Source organism: Nannobrachium achirus (assembly GCF_963921795.1).
Source record: "Nannobrachium achirus genome assembly, chromosome: 13".
In the NCBI taxonomy this organism is placed as follows: Eukaryota; Metazoa; Chordata; class Actinopteri; order Myctophiformes; family Myctophidae; genus Nannobrachium; species Nannobrachium achirus.
In genome coordinates, this window is record NC_137833.1 from 22285963 (window position 1) to 22306442 (window position 20480).

The 20480-nt window shown below is 44.2% G+C and overlaps 1 protein-coding gene across 1 annotated transcript in view; it reads right to left on the reverse strand.

Annotated features, from left to right (window-relative positions):
- Positions 1–20208, reverse strand: part of LOC308297104 (tubulin beta-4B chain) — a 334969-nt gene extending 314761 nt beyond the window's left edge. Inside the window, exon 1 of the mRNA XM_080740514.1 lies at positions 20199–20208. The gene's annotated coding sequence lies outside the window, so the exon portion shown is untranslated. The remainder of the gene's footprint in view (positions 1–20198) is intronic.
- Between the last annotated feature and the right edge of the window lie 272 nt (positions 20209–20480).

The window sequence follows — 20480 nt, forward strand, 5'->3', positions numbered from 1 at the left end:
AATCGGACCCTGAGAACGAGACCACTTTTCCCACTGAGGATTTTCCTGTGCACTCGCTGGCAGGGACGTGCAGAGAATGTTAGAGAGGCAGGGACTGACATTTCTATAAGGGCCTTTTGGTGGAAATATCGAAAATAGCAGACCTCCAAGCTCACAAAACGTCACGTTGTGAGCTTGGAGGTCGGCTATTTTCAGTACTTGATACCACACTAAACTAAGCATAATCAAGTCAATACTGGAGATGTGGCGTAACGGCATGGATTTCTACACAGGGAGGGCAATTCTTTCAACATAAGATGCTGCATTCAAGTTCGGACAAGGCAATTTTCTTGAATGCTGCCTTCAGGTAGCATGGAAACTGGGCATTTGCATTTCTTTCACCATAGTATTAATAAACGGCATTGATGGTCTGGAGCACGGGTGGGCAACTTTGATGATGGCGAGGGCCACTATATTTCCACCTTCACTCCAGAGGGCCACATTGCATATTGCTACGTCCTACTTTGTCATTCTAGTATCTCATACAAAAGAAGCAAAATTAGCAGATCTACAAGCTCAAGACGCATCGCGCTGCGATGCGTTTTGAGCTTGTAGATTGGCAATTTTTGCTTCTTTTGAATTGGAACCCTGAATAATTTTTTGTTGTTTTTGAATTGGAATCCTGAAATGTAACATTTTTATCTAATTTCAAATGCATTTAGTTATATAGTCATGTTAACTTTATGAACCTAAATACAAATACATTGGACATGAAAAAAATACATTTTAATACTACTATACTAGTCATTAAGCTACTAATATAGACTGACTGAATTAAAGCAGGTCATGTTTGGAATTGTAACAGCTGAAATCAGTAATATATCAGTATTCCGGTGTGTGGCCCCCGGGCCGCCAGTTGCCCATGTATGGTCTGGAGAGAGGGCCCCCTTTGATGTCTATGTGTGCACATGCCTGTCCTGTGCACTGGCTGGCCCCCACAGGCTGGTGGGTGTTGTGTGGTAATAATGAGTAAGTTAGATGTAATGTTGTGTGGCTGAAGTCCGAGGACTGCATGGTACTTTATGGAAGCTCTCTCTAACCTCTCTCTCTTCCTCCCCCCACTTCCACGGCTCTCTCTCTGTGTGAATAAAAATGTAAAAGGCCATTATATTCCATCACCTGTGCCGCGCGTGGTGTCGCTGCCATCACCGCCGTGTCAAGTGTCTTATTTCTGTATTAGTGGGAGAGAGATAAGTGTGTGTGTGTGCATGTGTGTGTGTGTGTGTCTGTGTCTGTGTGTGTACCCGTGTGCCTCTAAGTGAAAAGTTATAGCATGCTGTTCATGGTGTGTGTGTGTGTGTGTGTGTGTGTGTGTGTGTGTGTGTGTGTGTGTGTGTGTGTGCGTGTGCGTGTGCGCGTGTGTGCGAATATGGATGCTGTGGGTGAGAGCACCTCACTCTTCTCTGAATGCATTTGTGTGCGTGTGTGTGTGTGTGTGTGTGCGTGTGCTTGCATGAGTGTGTGCAGTATGGAAGATGTGAGTGGGCGGGCCTCGCTTTTCTCTGAATCCACTTAGTTGCGTGTGTGTGTGTGTGTGTGTGTGTGTGTGTGTGTGTGTGTGTGTGTGTGTGTGTGTGTGTGTGTGTGTGTGTGTGTGTGTGTGTGTGTGTGTGTCCTACTCTACAGAATATTTGCCTAAATTCCAGAGGTGAGGTCCTCTAGTCCACAGAACTTAAAGTGATGGCTCAGCATTAGCTGAGTGGACATGGATGCTCAGACCCACCATTTCACTGTGTTCCTCCTCGCCTCTCAACCTGTGGCTCCATACAAAATGAATCCACCTCTCAAACTTAGGCTTTACTGCCCACAATAAAGGGTGATTTATTTCACACATAGTTGTACGCTGCTGTTGCACACCGAAAATAACTGATCTACAAGTAGTTCCGCTGTTTTCAGAGCACGACACACAACCAAGTACAAATCTGCCATAAACCACCCCACAAAAGTGCATGAAAAATCACTCCAGGGGTCTTCAACGTTTTCAGGCCAAGGACCCCTTAGTTGAGAGAGAGATGAAGCAGGGACCCCCACCACAACCCGTTCATAGATTCCATTTCATTGTTTGACAGCACGATCATCCGTATATTTTGGAATATACTTAATCAATGCTTAATAAACTTGACCTTTCACTGTACTTAGTCTGCTCTTTTCCCCCTCCAAAGCTCTTTCACAACAAATACAAGTTCACAACAAATACAAGTTCACAACGCCTCGCGCAAGGCGTTGTGAACTTTTTGGCTAAAGTTCTCAGAAATGGACGCTAGTAGTTAATATAAAAAAGGGGGAAAAAAACAAGTTTCTATCACACAAAGATTTGGAGGACCCCCTGTAGTAACTCTGAGGACCCCCAAGGGGTCCCGGACCCCCTGTTGAAGACCCCTGCTCTACTCCTAATCGGCGTCATCTTAACGCCAAAGTCAGGTATTTGGGGGGTTGACCCATTAAGACCTGAAGCCGATTTGTCTTCTAAATCCTTCTAAGGTTTAAAAAAACAAATATATGTTTCTATGATCTATGATGGTTCTCAAACCTTTTCATGTGAAAGACCGCCCAAAATTATGTGTTTGGCTGCAGACCCCTGTCTCAAAATATGATGTTCCTGGGACCCCCCCCTAGAAGCGAAGACACATTTTCATATTTTTGAATAGCTAGACAACATGTTGTACAACCAAGTGCTGGAACAAACCACCCAACAAAAGTGCATGAAAAATATCACTGAGACTAGAATAAAAAAATAAAAAAACTATTTTTGAAGGATGCTGAGCCCCTGTTTCATACCCCCTACTCCTAATCGGCGTCATCTTAACGCCAAAGTCAGGTATTTTTGGGGTTAAGTTTTGAGGGTGGCGACGCCAAGCGGGCGCCGACATTAATCTCGGCGGAGCGTCGTTCGTGGCGGTGGTAATGAAGGATGTCCCGGCCGTTATTTGTATCGCGCGTGTCGAGCGTTTTGTCAAAAAGTAGGCGAGTTTTGCTTGCCTGGTAGATTTTATGTTCCCCCCTGGGAGCCCTGGCCCAGTAAAGAGGAGCTGGTTGCTCGACATAATTAGACCGGGAAGGTCCTTGTAAACTCATTAATATCTTGCCTGGGCTGAGAGGACGGGCTCCGTGGTGGTTCTTTGGCGCAAAAAAAACAAAACAGACAGATTGTTTTGTTGTTGTTGTTGTTGTTGTCTTTTTGGCGTCTTCTTTTCTATCAGAGGATGTTGTCGTACTGAAGCAAAGGTCTACAGGAAAACTTTTCAACTTGAGAGAAGTGGAGGCTACAGCTTGTGCTTTCGTGGCACAGAAAACGGACAGATAGTTATTATTTTTCCCTGACAGGAAGGTAGGTGTGCACTGTGTGCAGTGAGAGTGGAGTGAAATGAGCAAAGGGCTTGACGGGAGTGCGGGAACTGGCAGCAGGAGGAGAAGATACAGGCTGGGTTCCAAGAACTCTGGTCTATCACGGTCCCTGCCCCCCAAAATGCCATGGGTTATACTGTAAATCCTTCTAAGGTTTTTGAAAAACGCATGTTTCTATGTCAGTGGTGATCGAACTTTTTCATGTAAAAAATGATATGTATTTGGCCACGGACGCCCATCTCAAAATATTTTGTTCCAGGGACCCCCAGAAGCTAAATTTGATATACAAATGTTCGCTTTAAAAATACACATATTCAAAGATTTGCACACATTTTCACGACTTTTCAAAAATAGCAGATCTACAAGCTCACAATATCTGTTATTTTCCAATAGCTAAAGTATAGAATAACTCCAGGTCTTAATGGGTTATAGGCTATTGTACTGTAGATCTTATTGTTTGATAAAATACATTGAAGGTTGCCAGACATCCAAGCAGCTCAGCTGCATGCAGAATTTGTCAGGTGAAAGGTGCATAGTGTAAAATCATAATCATTAGTGTTGATTTAAAGAATAAATTAAGACTGGTGATTTTATTGTGCAACCATTATTGTTATCCACTGACTAGTGACTACACACATTTTCCAACCTTTGACTCTAACTTTAACTCTGAACTAACTTAACTGAATCCAATACAATTATTATTATTATTATTATTATTATTTTATTGCCAAATCACAAACAACATTCTTGACCTTAAACCTGTGACCCTAAAATAGCATCAACAAAATGTATTATATTCTTTCCGCAGCATTTTGGACCGCAGGACAATTTGTCCAGGCTCTCAAGGATTTGAAGCACTTACTGTACACAGTAAAAAATCCCCCAGTGTTCATTTATCCATTTTGTTACTCTCAGAGTATACAAATGGAACCTGGGTCCACGCCAAATTCCCTGTAATGCAATGCGGTCCCATGCCATCTCTGTCCTTTGGTATTACGCGCTTGGTGCCGTGTGGGCAGGCTTGGGACACAATGTCACACCTATAGTCCATGTGAGAGCGTCTGGCGCGGTCCAGGCTGTCCCAGAGTGGCCCTGGCGTGTCCCAGGACGGGCTGAGAGGGAGTTAAGCCCCTGCAGAATACATACACCTGCACAGAGACTGAACCCTGCTCCCTCTATCCCCACGCCGGACATCAGCAGACAGATTAAAATCACTTAATGCACTTGGGGCCTGGCTCACGCACACGCACACACAATCATGCGTATCGTCATTGTTGAGTGAAAACCTTGTATGTCCAAAACCGTTCATTTTGCATTTAGCATTTTAAAAATGATTTAAACTAGTGAAAACAGCCGATCTACGAGCACAAAACGCCTCGCGGCTGGTAGATCTGCTGTTTTCACTACTTTTGTGCGACGGCCTTGTATGATGAAGCAGGGCTTTACTTAGCAAAAGAACGTACACATTTGAAACTTGGAGATACGAGGTTTCTGCCCGACAACGACGATATGCATGTATGCAAGTGCACACACACACACACACACACACACACACACACACACACACACACACACACATACACACACACACACACACACACACACACACACACACACACACACACAGACACACAGACACACATTCAATCAACTGGCTATTTCTCACACTTTTTTTTAAATTAATAAAATGTACATGTAGGCCTAAATATTTTTGTGTTTGTGAGTGTGCGTTTTTTTTGCTTTTGGTGCAGAGTATACAGAATGTCCCAGGTGTTCTCATGTTGTATGAGTGTGTGTGTGTGTGTGTGTGTGTGTGTGTGTGTGTGTGTGTGTGTGTGTGTGTGTGTGTGTGTGTGTGTGTGTGTGTGTGTGTGTGTGTGTGTGTGTGTGCGTACCACATGCCTGAGGACATTTATTTAAGTGTGCATGTGGTTGTGCGTGCGTGCAACTGCACACACACGCACGCACGCACGCACACATACGCGATAGACGCATCATTGGTCAGGGCAGCGCATGCAGTCAGGCGGAGAGTGTTTGGGTGGATTAGCGCGGTCTAAAAGTGCTGTGCCCTTTCATTAACCTTGCCTCTCACTCCCCTCGTTTAATACAAAACAAATTCCTAATCCAGCGATCATCCTGCTAAACGGCTGCACCGCCATCTCCGCCTCCTCCTCCGTCCCTCCGCACATTGACTACTCGTCGTTGTCGGGTGGAAACCTCGTATCTCCAAGTTTCAAATTTGTACGTTCTTTCGCAAAGTAAAGCCCTGCTTCATCAGACAAGGCCGTCGCACAAAAGTAGTGAAAACAGCAGATCTACAAGCACACAACGCCTCGCGGTGCGAGGCGTTGTGTGCTTGTAGATCGGCTGTTTTCACTAGTTTGAATCATTTTTAAATGATACATGCAAAACGAACGGTGTTGGACATACAAGGTTTTCACCCGACAACGACGTACTGTTTCTCTGCTGTTGCCTGAGGTTCCCTCTCTCTCTCCCTCTCTCTCTCTCTCTCTCTCTCTCCCTCTCCACCTGGCCCCCTCTCTCCTCTAATTACTCCACCCAGCACTCCCCCCATCCCCCCCCCTCGCCCCCCTCCTCCTCCTCCATTGCGCTATCATCATTTTAAATTTATTTTGATTGATTTGTGTCAGCTTTAACTATGCTTTGGGCCGGGCGGGTCGATAAATAAAGATCAATACTTTAATGTTTTCCTCTGAACCTTTATTAAAAAATAGATTGGCTATAAAGAGAGGTCCGAGTGGCAGAGAGGAGTGCCTACTTTCAATGCATGTCAACTGGAATCTAATTGAGCAACATTGAACCGTCTGAGATTAGGCCGGGGAACGAGAGCACTGCAGGCCCCGCGGTGTTAGAGAGAGAGAGGGGGAGAGAGAGAGAGAGAGAGAAAGAGAGAGAGAGAGAGAGAGAGAGAGAGAGAGAGAGAGAGAGAGAATGTGCGAGGAGAGAGTGAGAGCGACAAAGAGAGTGATGAGAGAGAGAGAGAAATAGAATTAATGCATTAGATAGAGAGAGAGGCAGAGAGAAACAAAGTTGTGAGTGTTGTTAGTGGTCATTAGTTGAAGACTATAGTCGCTGTGTGTTACAGCGACTACGTAAACTTGTGCACTTTGTTAAACCCTTAAGTTCTGTTCAGATTCACTTCACCTTGGTTCTGTTCGCGGGTCATTTTGATCCGGGGGTTATTTGGTTTAAAAAACAATACTAATATACATTTAACTTAACAAATCATCATTAACGTTAGGGCTGTCACGATTAGGATTTTCTCCAGACGATTAATTGTCATACAAATAATCGCCGATTGACGAATATATCGTCTTTTTTCCCCCCTTCATTTTATGCCACTATGATAATAGGCTTTGAGCTCATACTCACACTGTACCTTAATGAGCAATTTAATTGCTTTTTAAACATCAGTTCAGTGGTGTAAAGTAACTATTAAGTACATTTACTTGCTAACTTTAGCCCTATTTTATACCGTAGCTATTTGAAAATAAACAGCCGATCTGTAGGCTCACAACGCGTCGCGGTGCGTTGTGAAAATAGCCGATCTACAAGCTCGCGGTGCGTTGTGAAAATAGCCGATCTACAAGCTCACAACGCGTCGCGTTGCGTTGTGAAAATAGCCGATCAACAAGCTCACAACGCGTCGCGGTGGGTTGTGAAAATAGCCGATCTACAAGCTCACAACGCGTCGCGCTGCGTTGTGAAAATAGCAGACAACTGCAAAAATAGCCGACAGCTGAAAATAGCGACAGTAGCCTAATAGGCCTAATGTTTATCACGACCACGATCCAACATCTATAGTTAGTTAGTCGCCGTCTGTGTGTAATCATCATCATCATCCTCTCTCTCCACAGCAGAGCAGCAGTGCTAAGCTTAGCTCTGGTCCATAGCGTTAGTGGAGGGAGAACTCCACTAACCACTGACTGAGGAGGAGGACCAGCATTGAGCGTTCACGGGTCCCCGTGGCAACAAGGGGGAGGCGCATTCAAGAATGCAAGTGTTGACGTGAGGTTTAACTTGTTTAAGAATGGTTTTATTGTCAAAACTCACTACTTTTTTAATTAAATTAGATAATTGACGATAATCGCGAATATGAAAAATATTCGCGAATATGAAAAATAATCGCGAATAGACGATTATGTATTAATCGTGACAGCCCTAATTAACGTTGTCTCAATTCCAAACAAATCATATGATATATATGGTATATGTTTGCATTTATGCTTTGCTATATCACATTAAACACTGAAAGAGCCATGCGTTTTTACTGATAGCTGAAATTCATGTAAAATAAGAACTGAACACACGTGTGAACATGGGAACACACATTAATGTCACATGAAAGTACACTTGTACGTATACACTAGGAAGCACGGGTGTAGTGCAATTTTCTTTTTACATGTTAATCACAGAAGAATCTTTAAGGCCAGTGAGTTTCAGGTGGAAACATTTTAAACTTCTACCTTCTTCTTTCGTGTATCATCGTCCTTGATGATTGGTTGACAACATTGTATTTCACAAGATTTCTTGTTACTTAGGGGAGGCCATGGGGCTGGCTGTTGTCTTCCCCCCTTGCTGACGTCGGCTTCTTTCAAATGAAAATGTAAAACGGGCCAAAATGACCCGAAGAGAACTTAAAGGTTAAAAGGCATTTCATTAAATTAAGAGCCTCCTGTTGATCCGTACAGTGGTCAGTTCTCCAGTAAACACAGATGAAACACAGATTTGGGTTTAGTTGTATACAGTACATGTCTTACGTTAATTCCAGCCATTTGTGTACTTGTGACCCAACAATCCCCACTGTAATAAATACTGTACACATGGTAGTCAAAGTGATGAGTAAAATAAATTAATTTACTATACAATTTACAAATCACAATTTGGGTATGTATCAGGCACACTTATCAAGAGTTACGTGCTACTTGTAGATCAGTAAAGGGCATGAGTGCCTCGTCAACAAATGACATGGTAAATGGTCCAGTAGATTTAGAGCTAAAAGGTAACTAGGTTAAACAACTTGCTATCTAAATATTTGTTTTATCTATTTGTGGTAAACAAACATGTCCATTGAAATAACCTAACATAATATGTTATTTACATCGATGTGTATTATGTGAATAAGCAGCAAGCATACCAAGTGTAAAAAAAACATCACAAGGATGCAACTGGGACGTATCATCAGTGATGTAGCCTGGGGTCGACGGGTGTTTCGGGTCTCGCAACATCATACACCCTCGCCCAGGTGACCCAGCCGGGGTTGATCAAGTCCCGACTTACGTCCCAGTAGCTATCCACGATCAGTCCTATTAGGGAAAGACAGGGTCACTCAATGTGCTGCACCGGAACTACTCTGCCGGGACTGGGGGCACTATTCTGGCGCGTGGAAGAACTAGGCTCTATGGGTTGACTCCTGGCCGGGCTCCTCATACGTCTCACCAGGTCCTCTCCTGCTCTCACCAGGTTCAGAACCTGTGCGTTGCACCAGACCCCAATCCAAACATTCCATTCAGCTGCTGCAGTTGAATGGCCCTCCTAAAGGCCTCACCGTGGATTTGTTGGGCTTCTTCCTCACGGAAGACACAGGCTGGGGCGCTAACCCAACCTGCTCCCGGGTGCCGTCTAAATTCCGGCCGTCAACCGAGTCTCCGGTGGTCACCAAACTATTCCTGGTTGTCACATAGTCTATTCCTATGAGCCACTATAAATAGAACTAATAGTGTAAAAAAACATCACAAGGATGCAACTGGGACGTATCATCAGTGATGTAGCCTGGGGTCGACGGGTGTTTCGGGTCTCGCAACATCATACACCCTCGCCCAGGTGACCCAGCCGGGGTTGATCAAGTCCCGACTTACGTCCCAGTAGCTATCCACGATCAGTCCTATTAGGGAAAGACAGGGTCACTCAATGTGCTGCACCGGAACTACTCTGCCGGGACTGGGGGCCAAGAGAGATTGCTGCTATATTGTAGACCATTTTGACTGACTGGTGACTCGTATTATGATTATTAATCAAACAAATTGGATTCAGATCTAAGAGGAGCTGTCTAAACAGATTTTGTTTCATTTTGTGCTGGTGAGGGTGCAAAAGAAATTTGTAATATAATATAATATCTAATATATTCCTGTTGATTCCAAGTAATAAGTAATATAATATTACTTTTTTAAAAGAGTAATAAGTAACACATTACTCTCCTGAGTAATATTGCCCAACACTGTGAATTAATAACAAATGTTTACTGAAATACAATTACTGAAGAAATCATGAATTGGCAGTAATTATACAAAAATGTATATTAGTTGTTCATTTCTATTGGAGATAATTTACAACACATTATCTTATTTCATTCCCGTCATTCCTGAGAAGAAAAAGGAAACTTAACACATACAATACTCTGTCTGTCGTGATGAGTGTTAATTTAACTCAGTCAGAGGGTGCACAAATGCAACCAAACGCACCGTATATTTGTACCAGGGACTTGCAGAGAATGTTAGAGAGGCAGGGGCTGACATTTCAAAAAGGGCCTTTTGGTGTCAAACCACACTAAACTAAGCATCAAGTCAATACTGGATATGTGGCAGAACGGCATGGATTTCTACACAGTGAGGGCAATTTTTTCAACATAAGGCATGGAAAGAGGGCATTTGCATTTCTTTCACCATAGTAAAAACTGCATTCATGGTCTTGAGAGGACACTTTTTACAGATAAAAGGGCAGGGGCTCAACCCCCCTTTCATGTCTATGTGTGCACGTGCCTGATACTCTGTCGTGTCATGAGTGTTAATTTAACTCAGTCAGAGGGTGCACAAATGCAACCAAACGCACCGTATATTTGTACACTCTCAGAATTACAAATGAACAATGGGGATTTGACTGTGTGTGCATCATGGCTGCAGCCTTCCAGGTCCATTTTTAACCTCTCAGAGTGCAGTAGAGGTCAGTGATACTGAGTGAGGGTCTCCTCCCATGTAGGCAGACGGCCTTGCATTTTTTCGACCTATATTCCTTTAGCTCTCCGTCATGGGACCGCCTAATGATGCCAATTATGAATGTTACTGTACTGCAGTGGTCACTGGGGATCTGCATTAGAGGACGGACACACGCGCGCAGCCGCGCACGCATGTAAGAGGAGAGAACTGTATAATGCTGGAGGATGTGTGTGTGTGTTTGTGTGTGTGTGTGTGTGTGTGTGTGTGTGTGTGTGTGTGTGTGTGTGTGTGTGTGTGTGTGTGTGTGTGTGTGTCAGCTCTACAGGGATCAGAGGAGGTTAAGACAACAGAGACTCTCCTCTCCTCTCCTCTCCTCTCCTCTCCTCTCCTCTCCAGTGGCGTCAGTTCAGAAAAAGCTAAGGTATGGCACAGTCATGTTGCCATACCATAGCAACAGGCATGATACATTTATTTTAAGAAGTATATTTTCCCCCCCGTTTCTTCAGTTTCTACGGATGGATATGGCAGCCTGGAACGGTTGTTCAAGTGCAGCTAAACTTGACATGTCAGTAAACGCGCCAATAATTAACAATAATGCATTGCACCTGTGCAGCTGACCTGCGGAACCTGGGAATATAACATTTTGTCAAGATGGGGAGAATTACAAGAGTGGAGAATGATGATACCTTGTTAAAATGACCATTTTGTAACATTTTGCATTTGCAGTTATTTTACTGTAATTTAACAACATAATAGCACATATAGAGACATTCATGGGTTTATATTTAAAAGTAACTTTTATTTTCCCCCTTGGTCCCAGGGTATGGCAGCTGCATGCCCCTGCCATACCCAATTGACGCCCCTGCTCCTCTCCTCTCCCCTGCTCCCTGCAGCACCTTCTCTAAATGGGCCAGTTTGACCTGGCCCCAGACCCACCAGGGGTGGCAGTAGGTGTGTAGCGGCAGCGTGGTCCCAGTGATTAATGACGGGGGGTTCCACTGCTGCTGACATGCACTGTTCCTCTGACCTGCTCTCTTAGCCCCCGCTAGGCTAACAATACATACAGAAACAATACGCCCACCCGCACTCTGAGGGGTCAGAGATGGAAGTATTTTTACACCTGCGTGTGTGTACACTTTCACATTAACGCACGCACACATGCACACACGCACACACACACACACACTCTATATATAGGCCTACGTATATATATTATTTTTATTATTATAGCACATACAGTATTTTAGCTTTTTTTTCTTCAAATAGGGCATACGTGGTTAAAGTAAACATGCCGAAAGTGAACAAATTATAAAAACAAAGTGAATGGTCAAACAGAAAGTGAACGGTCAAACACAAAGTGAACAATCAATTATAAAAACCTAAAGTGAACTGTCAAACTGAAAGTGAATGGTCAAACAGTAAGTGAACTGTCAAACTGAAAGTGAATGGTCAAACAGTAAGTGAATGGTCAAACAGTAAGTGAATGGTCAAACAGTAAGTGAATGGTCAAACAGTAAGTGAATGGTCAAACAGTTAAGTGAACTCTCGGTCAAACAGTAAGTGAACGGTCGGTCAAACAGTAAGTGATAGTAAGTGAATGGTCAAACAGTAAGTGAACGGTCAAACAGTAAGTGATAGTAAGTGAATGGTCAAACAGTAAGTGAATGATCAAACAGTAAGTGAACGGTCAAACAGTAAGTGAATGGTCAAACAGTAAGTGAACGGTCAAACAGTAAGTGAACGGTCAAACAGTAAGTGAATGATCAAACAGTAAGTGAACGGTCAAACAGTAAGTGAATGGTCAAACAGTAAGTGAACGGTCAAACAGTAAGTGAACGGTCAAACACAAAGTGAATGGTCAAACAGAAGCCATTAGCAGCAGCTGGCGTGCAGGGCCTCTAGGGGTCATGTGCACACCACACAACACTCACACATCAATCCAGGGACCAGGAAGTGAAACGGGGTCAGCATCAGGTGAACTGGCCAACCGGGTTAAGCCCCTGTGGGATACCACGGCAACAGGCGAAGGGGAGGGCGGGGCAGACTGTGTTGTGTGGTGTGGTGAGTTGGGATTAAAATGCTGTCGTTATTTGTGTCTCTATTCTTTGTTGGAACACAGCGTGTTCCCTCTGTGTGCTGCATCACATCTCCATTCTGATCCGTGCTGTGATTAACCTTTTGTACAGGGCACAGGACACACACACACACACACACGCACACGCGCGCGCACACACACACACACACACACACACACACACACACACACACACACACACACACACACACACACTAGGTCATTGTACTTTGTGATGGTTTTTGCAGTGAAGACAGGAATGACACGGCATGACACAATAAGGACAAAATGACAGAGGAGGACTAAGATTAAATTGTTGAAAACCTGCCAACAATTATAGTCATACTTTTAGGCCCTTTCTTTTTTCCCCTTTACACCAGGGGTCTTCAACGTTTTCAGGCCAAGGACCCCTTAGCTGAGAGAGAGATGAAGCAGGGACCCCCACTACATACTGTATAGAATTGTGTTGCAGATTAGAAATGTTCATAGATTTCTTAGACAGCTTAGAGTTGTTTGACAGCACTGTCATCATGTTGGAGTAATGTGTACTATTTTCAGACATTTAACCACTTGAACCGTCAAATACTTTAGACTGCTCTTCTTTTCCCTCTACAAACCTCTTTGCCAATTTTTGGCTAATGTTCCACGCAGAATAGGGATGCTAGGGTTCAAGTGGTTAATGTAAAAAACATGATCCTATCACACAAAGATTTGGCGTCCCCCTTTTCATAACTCTGAGGACCCCCTAGGGGTCCCGGACCCCCTGTTGAAGTCCCCTGCACTAGGGTTCAAGTGGTTCACATAAAAAAGAAGAGAAAAGTTTCTATCACTCAAAGATTTGGAGGACCCCCTAGGGGTCCCGGACCCCCTGTTGAAGACCCTTTATTTCAGGTAAAGCAGAGAACAGAGAGGTATACTGTATATATGCTGACCTGCTCCTCCTCCTCTCAGCGTGGGCAGCCCATTCATCCTGCCCCCACGCAGGCTCTCTGGTCAGGCAGTGTACAGTATGCCACGGGAGCTGAGATTTATCTGAGAGGTTATGTCTGTGTCGTGACAACAACTCATAAGTCTCACTGGTCTCACCGAGTCCTGAGAGTCTGAAGAGAACACGCACGCAGGCAGCAAGAAGAAGAAGATGTACTGACGAGGAGACAGGAGGGAGAGACCTTGGGCCGTGTCCATCTCTGCACAGTCCGCACACACACACACACACACACACACACACACACACACACCGCTGAAGACGGATGCACGCACACACAGTCAAACAAACAAACACATACACACACACACGTACTCACGCACGCACACACGCATGCACACACACAGGCAGAGGTAGGTAGTCTGTGGCGAGTGGGGGTTACGTTGGCGTGGGTATCAGAGGGTATGCCGTGCATGCGGGCGGCTTTAGTGCATTTCGCTGTAATGGCGTCCCAATAGCCTTGTCAGAAATCAATTGGAACCGGGAGTCTGTGTGAGAGTGGGGGGGGGGGGGGGGGGGGGGGGGGGGGGGGGGGGGGGGGCAGTCAAGGCTCCGTCTGCCTAAATATTTTATCTGGAACACGTCTGCTGCTTTTAAAGTCCAACGCAGTGCCCTCCTCCCCTCACCGCCACGGGAAGCGGGTCATGAACCTGCGCGTGGACGTGCCCACGCAAGGCATGGATACTGTATGCACAAATGCTCACATCTACAGTATGTATACTTAAAAAAACATACACATACTAGCCTAAATCAACACACTTTTATGCTGTAACCCTAGACACAAATTCTTAAAACATAAACAAAAATGCATCTTTTATGTAAATGCAACACACCGACACAAATGCAGAAAGAAAAAAAAACAATGCAAATCATGCAAAACGTGCAATCATGTGCGTGTGGCCGTGCGCACACTTGGTTGCAATTAAGGCTGCATGGTGCTCGGACACGGTGCCTGTGTGTCCAGCCCCGGGTCAGGGCTGGGCTGAGATCAATTCTAATCAATTATTAAAAAGGATATCTCAGCGACGAGAAAAAGAGAAAAAAAGTGTTTGGAGTGCAGGGGGTCTGAGCTGTTATATGAGGGTCCACTCCTCAGAGTACGCAGAGCCTTCCCTTAGACGGCTCCATAAAACCTCCAAAACCTACCGCGCTCAAAAGAAAAGTGTGTCCGACAGAACAAGGGCCCGGCTTCGTCGGCCTTGGGGCCAAAGTGGACCACACATCGATAATATCTGATCTGTGTGTGCGAGAGAGAGAGACAGAGAGAGTTGTTATTATGACGTCTCCTGGGCGACAGGCCTTTTTTCGGAATAATTTTATTGGACTCTGGGAGTCGGTAGGGGACGGAGCAAGGGAGCAAGGTCAAAGCAAAGGGAGCGAGGTTTAACGCATTCAGAACGGGTACACATTATAGTGTATTGTTATTTTATGCTTTAACTATTAAAAAATAGCAGATCTACAAGCTCACAGTGCGGCACCGAGTGCTGCGCTGCGAGCTTGTACATCTGCTATTTTTGAAAAATCGTGAAAATTTGAATTTTGATCCGATTCTATAAGTGTCTTTTGAATCCTTCTAAGTTTTTTTGAAAAACCTATGTTTCTATTTCAGCAATCTGGCCAGCCATCATCAAAGAAAAGGTCCTTTTCACTTAAATGGAGCTCAGTTAGTCTGTTCTTGCGAGACTACTTTGTCAGTGGTTCTCAAACCTTTTCATGTCAAGGACCCCCAAAATGATATGTGTTTGGCCACGGACCCCCATCTCAAAATATTTAGTTCCAGGGACCACCCAGAAGCAAAATTTCAGTTACAAACGTGCGCTTTAAAAATACATATATTCAAAGATTTGCACATATTTTCACAACTTTTCAAAAAATAGCAGATCTACAAGCTCGCAGCGCGGCACTGCGCTGTGAGCTTGTAGATCTGCTATTTTTTAATAGTTAAAGCATCCTAAATGGGTTAAAGCAGGAGACTAACAGAGACCTTGGCTTGGTGGAGAGTTAGAAGAAGGTTGATGGAGAGACAGACCATGAGGGAGGGGGAAGAGAGTTGCAACGGAACAGTACAGGTAAGTCACATAAATAAATGAAATTGTTACCTGAAAGTAGAACTCTCACAAACCCTGTGAAAAACATGGTTTTGTTTGCCAAGAGTTGTTGTTTCTCTTGATGTGTCATTTTAGGACAACACAGTGAACACACACAAGTGGGCAAAAAACACTTAATTTGACAACGGCAACCCAGAGGTGTGCCCAGAGCCCTGTGAGTCATCACCATGGTTATTGTATTACTGTACATGATCTAATAATGGGAGCTGAAATGGCTTGAGAAAGCTTTCAAATGCAGTCTCACTATGCAGCCTTGCCAGCCTACATTATAATAGTTTCATAATCGCTTTGCGGCTCAACTAAATAAGACACAATAACAGCATGACGTTGTGTGCAATCACTCACTACATAGCTTGGCCTTGAGGTTTTCTCCATGCACGCAGCAAGCAGCATGAGGTGAGCTGTGACTGGCATATAGCAGCGTCAACGGCACCTCCCGTAATGCCTCAATGTCTATATATCTGACCTCAATGTCTATAGCTGAACTGTTGTGACAACACATTGTTGTGACATCACATTGTTGTGACATCACATTGTTGACCCATATTTGGCAATGCCCATATATGCACGCTCCCAGATGATGCCCTGTTAGCGGAATCACACTGACAGAATACCTTTTATGCCCATATACTGTATGGAGATCCCTGATGTCATCAATATTAAGCCCATATCTGGGAATGCCAATATATACATTTGTGTCAGTCTAACCAGTATGGCTGCCCTGACACGAGTCACACTTGCAAATTAATTCCGTCCTTGTCCCTTGTTTGTCCATAGCTTGGAATGCCCATACAGTATATGGTGTGAGTCTCATGTGGTCTATAACATAAGACATCTTTGATGTCAGACGTATCATCCATTTTTGGCGATATAGGAAGAGACTTGAAGAGAAAGTTCATTTGAATGGCCACTAGTTTCACTGTTTTCCCCCCTGCTGTTATCGAAAAGGATTATGCTCCATTCAAGTGATTGGGTTTTTGCCGAACTTTACACTTGATTTTATTACGTTAATAAACATTGTAATAAATACTTTATGCTTCCAGTCGCTAGTTTAAAGTCTTCTTTCAATCACCATGATATGCGTTTTGTAAAATGATGGTCCTATCTCCTTTGTATTTTAAAATTGATGATAAAATAGCGTATGCCATAGAAGGGGTGTGGCTGGCTTGATTGGCAAGCTCCCAGCCAATAGCATGTATTGACCCACAGAGAGAGAGAGTGCTGAAAGATATGGATTATCTGACTCAGATTATTAATTATAAGGGGGCGAGACAGTCGGAGGCTACCTGAGGTAATGCCGGCAAGCCTACCAGCTATACAGTAGCATTCCTATTCATAATCAATCATCTCCTCATCTCTGTTAATAATAACTAAACTACCATTGGCTCAGAGTGTGAAAGAGACCGATTGCATCCCAGATGTCCTAGTGAGGGATTTGGATTAGCTGTCATTGTTTCGGTCATCAGTCATCATCACATCTGCTCTGAAAGTGATCCAAATGATGTCCTTCACCACTAATCGTTGTTGTTATAGTTGTAGTGTGGACTTAACGTTGTAGGCTTGCTGTGAACGGCCCCAGGTGTCTTTAACAAAAGTGTCTGTGTCATTTCAGATTTTTCCACTGGCTGTTTAAAAATAGAAGATATACAAGCTCGCAGTGTGAGAACTACTGATTTAGAAGGCATTTATAGAATCGGTCTGAATGGACGAACGCACGCACACACACACACACACACACACACGCACACGCACAGTCGCACACGCACACACTCACACACACACACACACACACACACACACACACACACACACACACACACACACACACACACTGTAGCGACCAGTCCCTAGTGGGTGTGTCCCTGGCCGTTGTGCAGTGAGAGGCATGTTGTTTCAGGTTGATGAGCAATCTGCCTCATCAAAACACCTTTATCCCAATCAATAAGGCTGTCCACTGGGAGCTCTCCCAGCCTGTACACACACACACACACACACACACGCACGCGCGCGCACACACACACACACACACACACACACACACACACACACACACACACACACACACACACACACACACACACACACACACTAGTATTTCTCCATATCGTTGTTGTCCGGTGGAAACCTTGTACAGTATGTCCAAAACCGTTAGTTTTGTATTCATCATTTTAAAATAGTGCGTGCGTGCGACATGCATGCCTACATGCACGCGTATACGTGCGTGCGTGCGTGCGTGCGTGCGTGCGTGCGTGCGTGCGTGCGTGGGTTCATGTTGAATTGTTGTTGGATTGGAGTGGAGTTTGAAGAGTCCATTTTGCTTTTGTCATACTGTATCTGACCTGAGACCAGTTCAAAAGTACTTTAAAGGCACTCCTGTGTTGTTCATGTTGTTTATGTGACAGGACAGGGGCTCAGGAGGTAGAACAGCCGCTTGGGAACTGGAAGGTTGCTGGTTTGATCCTCGGCTCCCCCCTGGATTCGTTCGAAGCGTCCTTGAGCAAGACCAGGGGTCATCGCCATGCTGGCTTGTGGTGGACATTTTTGTCAAAATGTGATTTTAGCCACGGAAATACAAAATGAGTAGACAAACACATAAAGAGCTAGCCCCAAATGACCATTACAGGTCTGTAACTCTGAGTGAACCAAATGGAACCAAATGGACCCTCATCATGAGTCCATTTGGTTCCTACAGTATACAAACAGGGGAAAGAATACACTTATGGTATGATAATAATGTTATATTGTTTGTTCTCTCTCGGTCACTGTGTCCCTCTCTCTCCCACTCTATTTTTTTCTCTCACTTTCCCTCTGCCTGCATCTATGTCTCTCTCTCTCTTTTACTCTGTCTCTTAATTCATTGAGCTCTGTGAAACGCCAAACCAATAGTATAATTAAGCTGTTATAGGGTAAAAGTCTGCCATTTTTTCCACCAGAGGGTGGTAAAAACACCAAATCAAGTTGAAACAACCACACCTTAAAGGACAACTCCAGACTAAATACAGGCTAATGTGCCTACTTGATCCCAAATGACTGACTGTCCATGGGTTCTATTAGGCAGAAATACCACTGTTGTCCAGTTTCCCCAGCATAACCCAGCACAGCAGCCCTCATAGCATAGCGTGGAGCCTAGAAGCCTATCACTTTTACACTGTTTGTTGCGGCCAAAAGTGTTTTTTTAATCAATCTGTTATTAGTTGTCATTACACACACATCCATGCCATTGTTGTCCCACACGAGCTGGCACACTTTGCTAAACAAATGTTATGCTTTTATGTGTTTTGCTAAGTCTCGGATAAGACGCGCTGTGATTGGCCAGTACAGTCACTTTGATTGGCATCTGTGCCGAACCACTAAAACGTGAATTATGAGACTGTAGCTGCTCGTGTGGGACAACCAAGTCATGGATGTGACTTCACTTGTCTAAGAGAAGAGTGATGTGTGTGTGTGTGTGTGTGTGTGTGTGTGTGTGTGTGTGTGTGTGTGTGTGTGTGTGTGTGTGTGTGTGTGTGTGTGTGTGTGTGTGTGTGTGTGTGTGTGTGTGTGTGTGTGTGTATGTTTGTGTGTGTCTCTCTTTCCATCTCTCTCTCTCTCTCATGGTGGTGTAACTGTAATGACAATGAGCATCTGCATTAAAACGGCCTTCTCCTCCCCTGCTGGACTCAGATGAACAAGTCTCCCCGTTAGGGACATTAAAGCACACAGCGGGTACTCTCTGTCCTCTCTTGTTATCACAGATCTATAGTTCATGCTCTGCATGTCCCTCTGCAAGGACAGATATAAAACTAACACCAGGTGATACCAAGTTAGTCGTTAAATTGGCTCCCAAGCTACTATTCAACCAGTTGGGGACCATGGGAGTAACTATACAGTAGAACAGTGTCTACCAAACAGTGGTTTGGGACCCATTAGTGGGTCGCGGACCCAGTAAAATGTCTATGAAAGAAATTATATTTTTTTCTAAATGTGTTCATAAATAATAAAATAAAATAAATACCATAAAAAAATGTTACGAAAATAACAGATCTATTCAAGCTTAGATGAGCTATTTAAACTAGTTTGGGTCCCGGGAAGACATCAAATTTCTCGAGCTAAATCGTTTGGGAACCACTGCAGTAGAACGTGCAGGCAGTGTGGTTGCTCTATGGCAGGGGTCATCAACGTTTTCAGGCCAAGGACCCCCTAGCTGAGAGAGAGATGAAGCAGGGACGCCCAGATTCCATATAGTTTAATTGTTTGACAGCACAATCATCAGTGTATTTTGGATTCATGTCAATTTGTCTATCAGATAATTTAACCACTTGAACCGTCAATACTTAATAAACTTGACCTTTCACTCTGTACTTAGACTGCTCTTTTTCCCCTCTATACCAAAGCTCTTTGCCGAAAATAGACGATCTACTAGCTCACAACGCCTCGCAGCGCGAGGCGTTGTGAGCTTGTAGATCTGCTAATTTTTGGCTAAATTTCTCAGAATATGAACGCAAGGGTGAAAAAGGAGAAAAACAGTTTCTATCACTCAAAGATTTGGAGGACCCCCTGTAGTAACTCACCCCCTGTTGAAGACCCCTGCTCTATGGTCTGTTGGGCAGAAAGCGGGCCCGACTCATTTTGTCACCATGGTAGGAGAGGCCTGTTTGTTCAGACAAGAGCTGATGTCAAATTAAGCGAAATCCAAGGAAAATCTGAGCTGAGCACGTCTGCAAGCTGAGCGAGCACTGATGCCTTTCAGACATAAAGGTAGCAGTAAGAAAAGACAAGAGAGAAAACAACAGGAGAAGAAGGTTCCAAAGCTCCCTGAATTAGATTCTTTTTTAAAACACTTGCCAGCATCCCACTCCTAGCAGCAATGCAGCTGTCCGGTTGGTATCAGCATTGCTACCCTCAGTCATGTGGCAACATATGCAGCTGGTAACATTAGAATAGCAAGCTAGATAATTTATAATTTATTACATTAATTTACAATTCAGGACATGTCC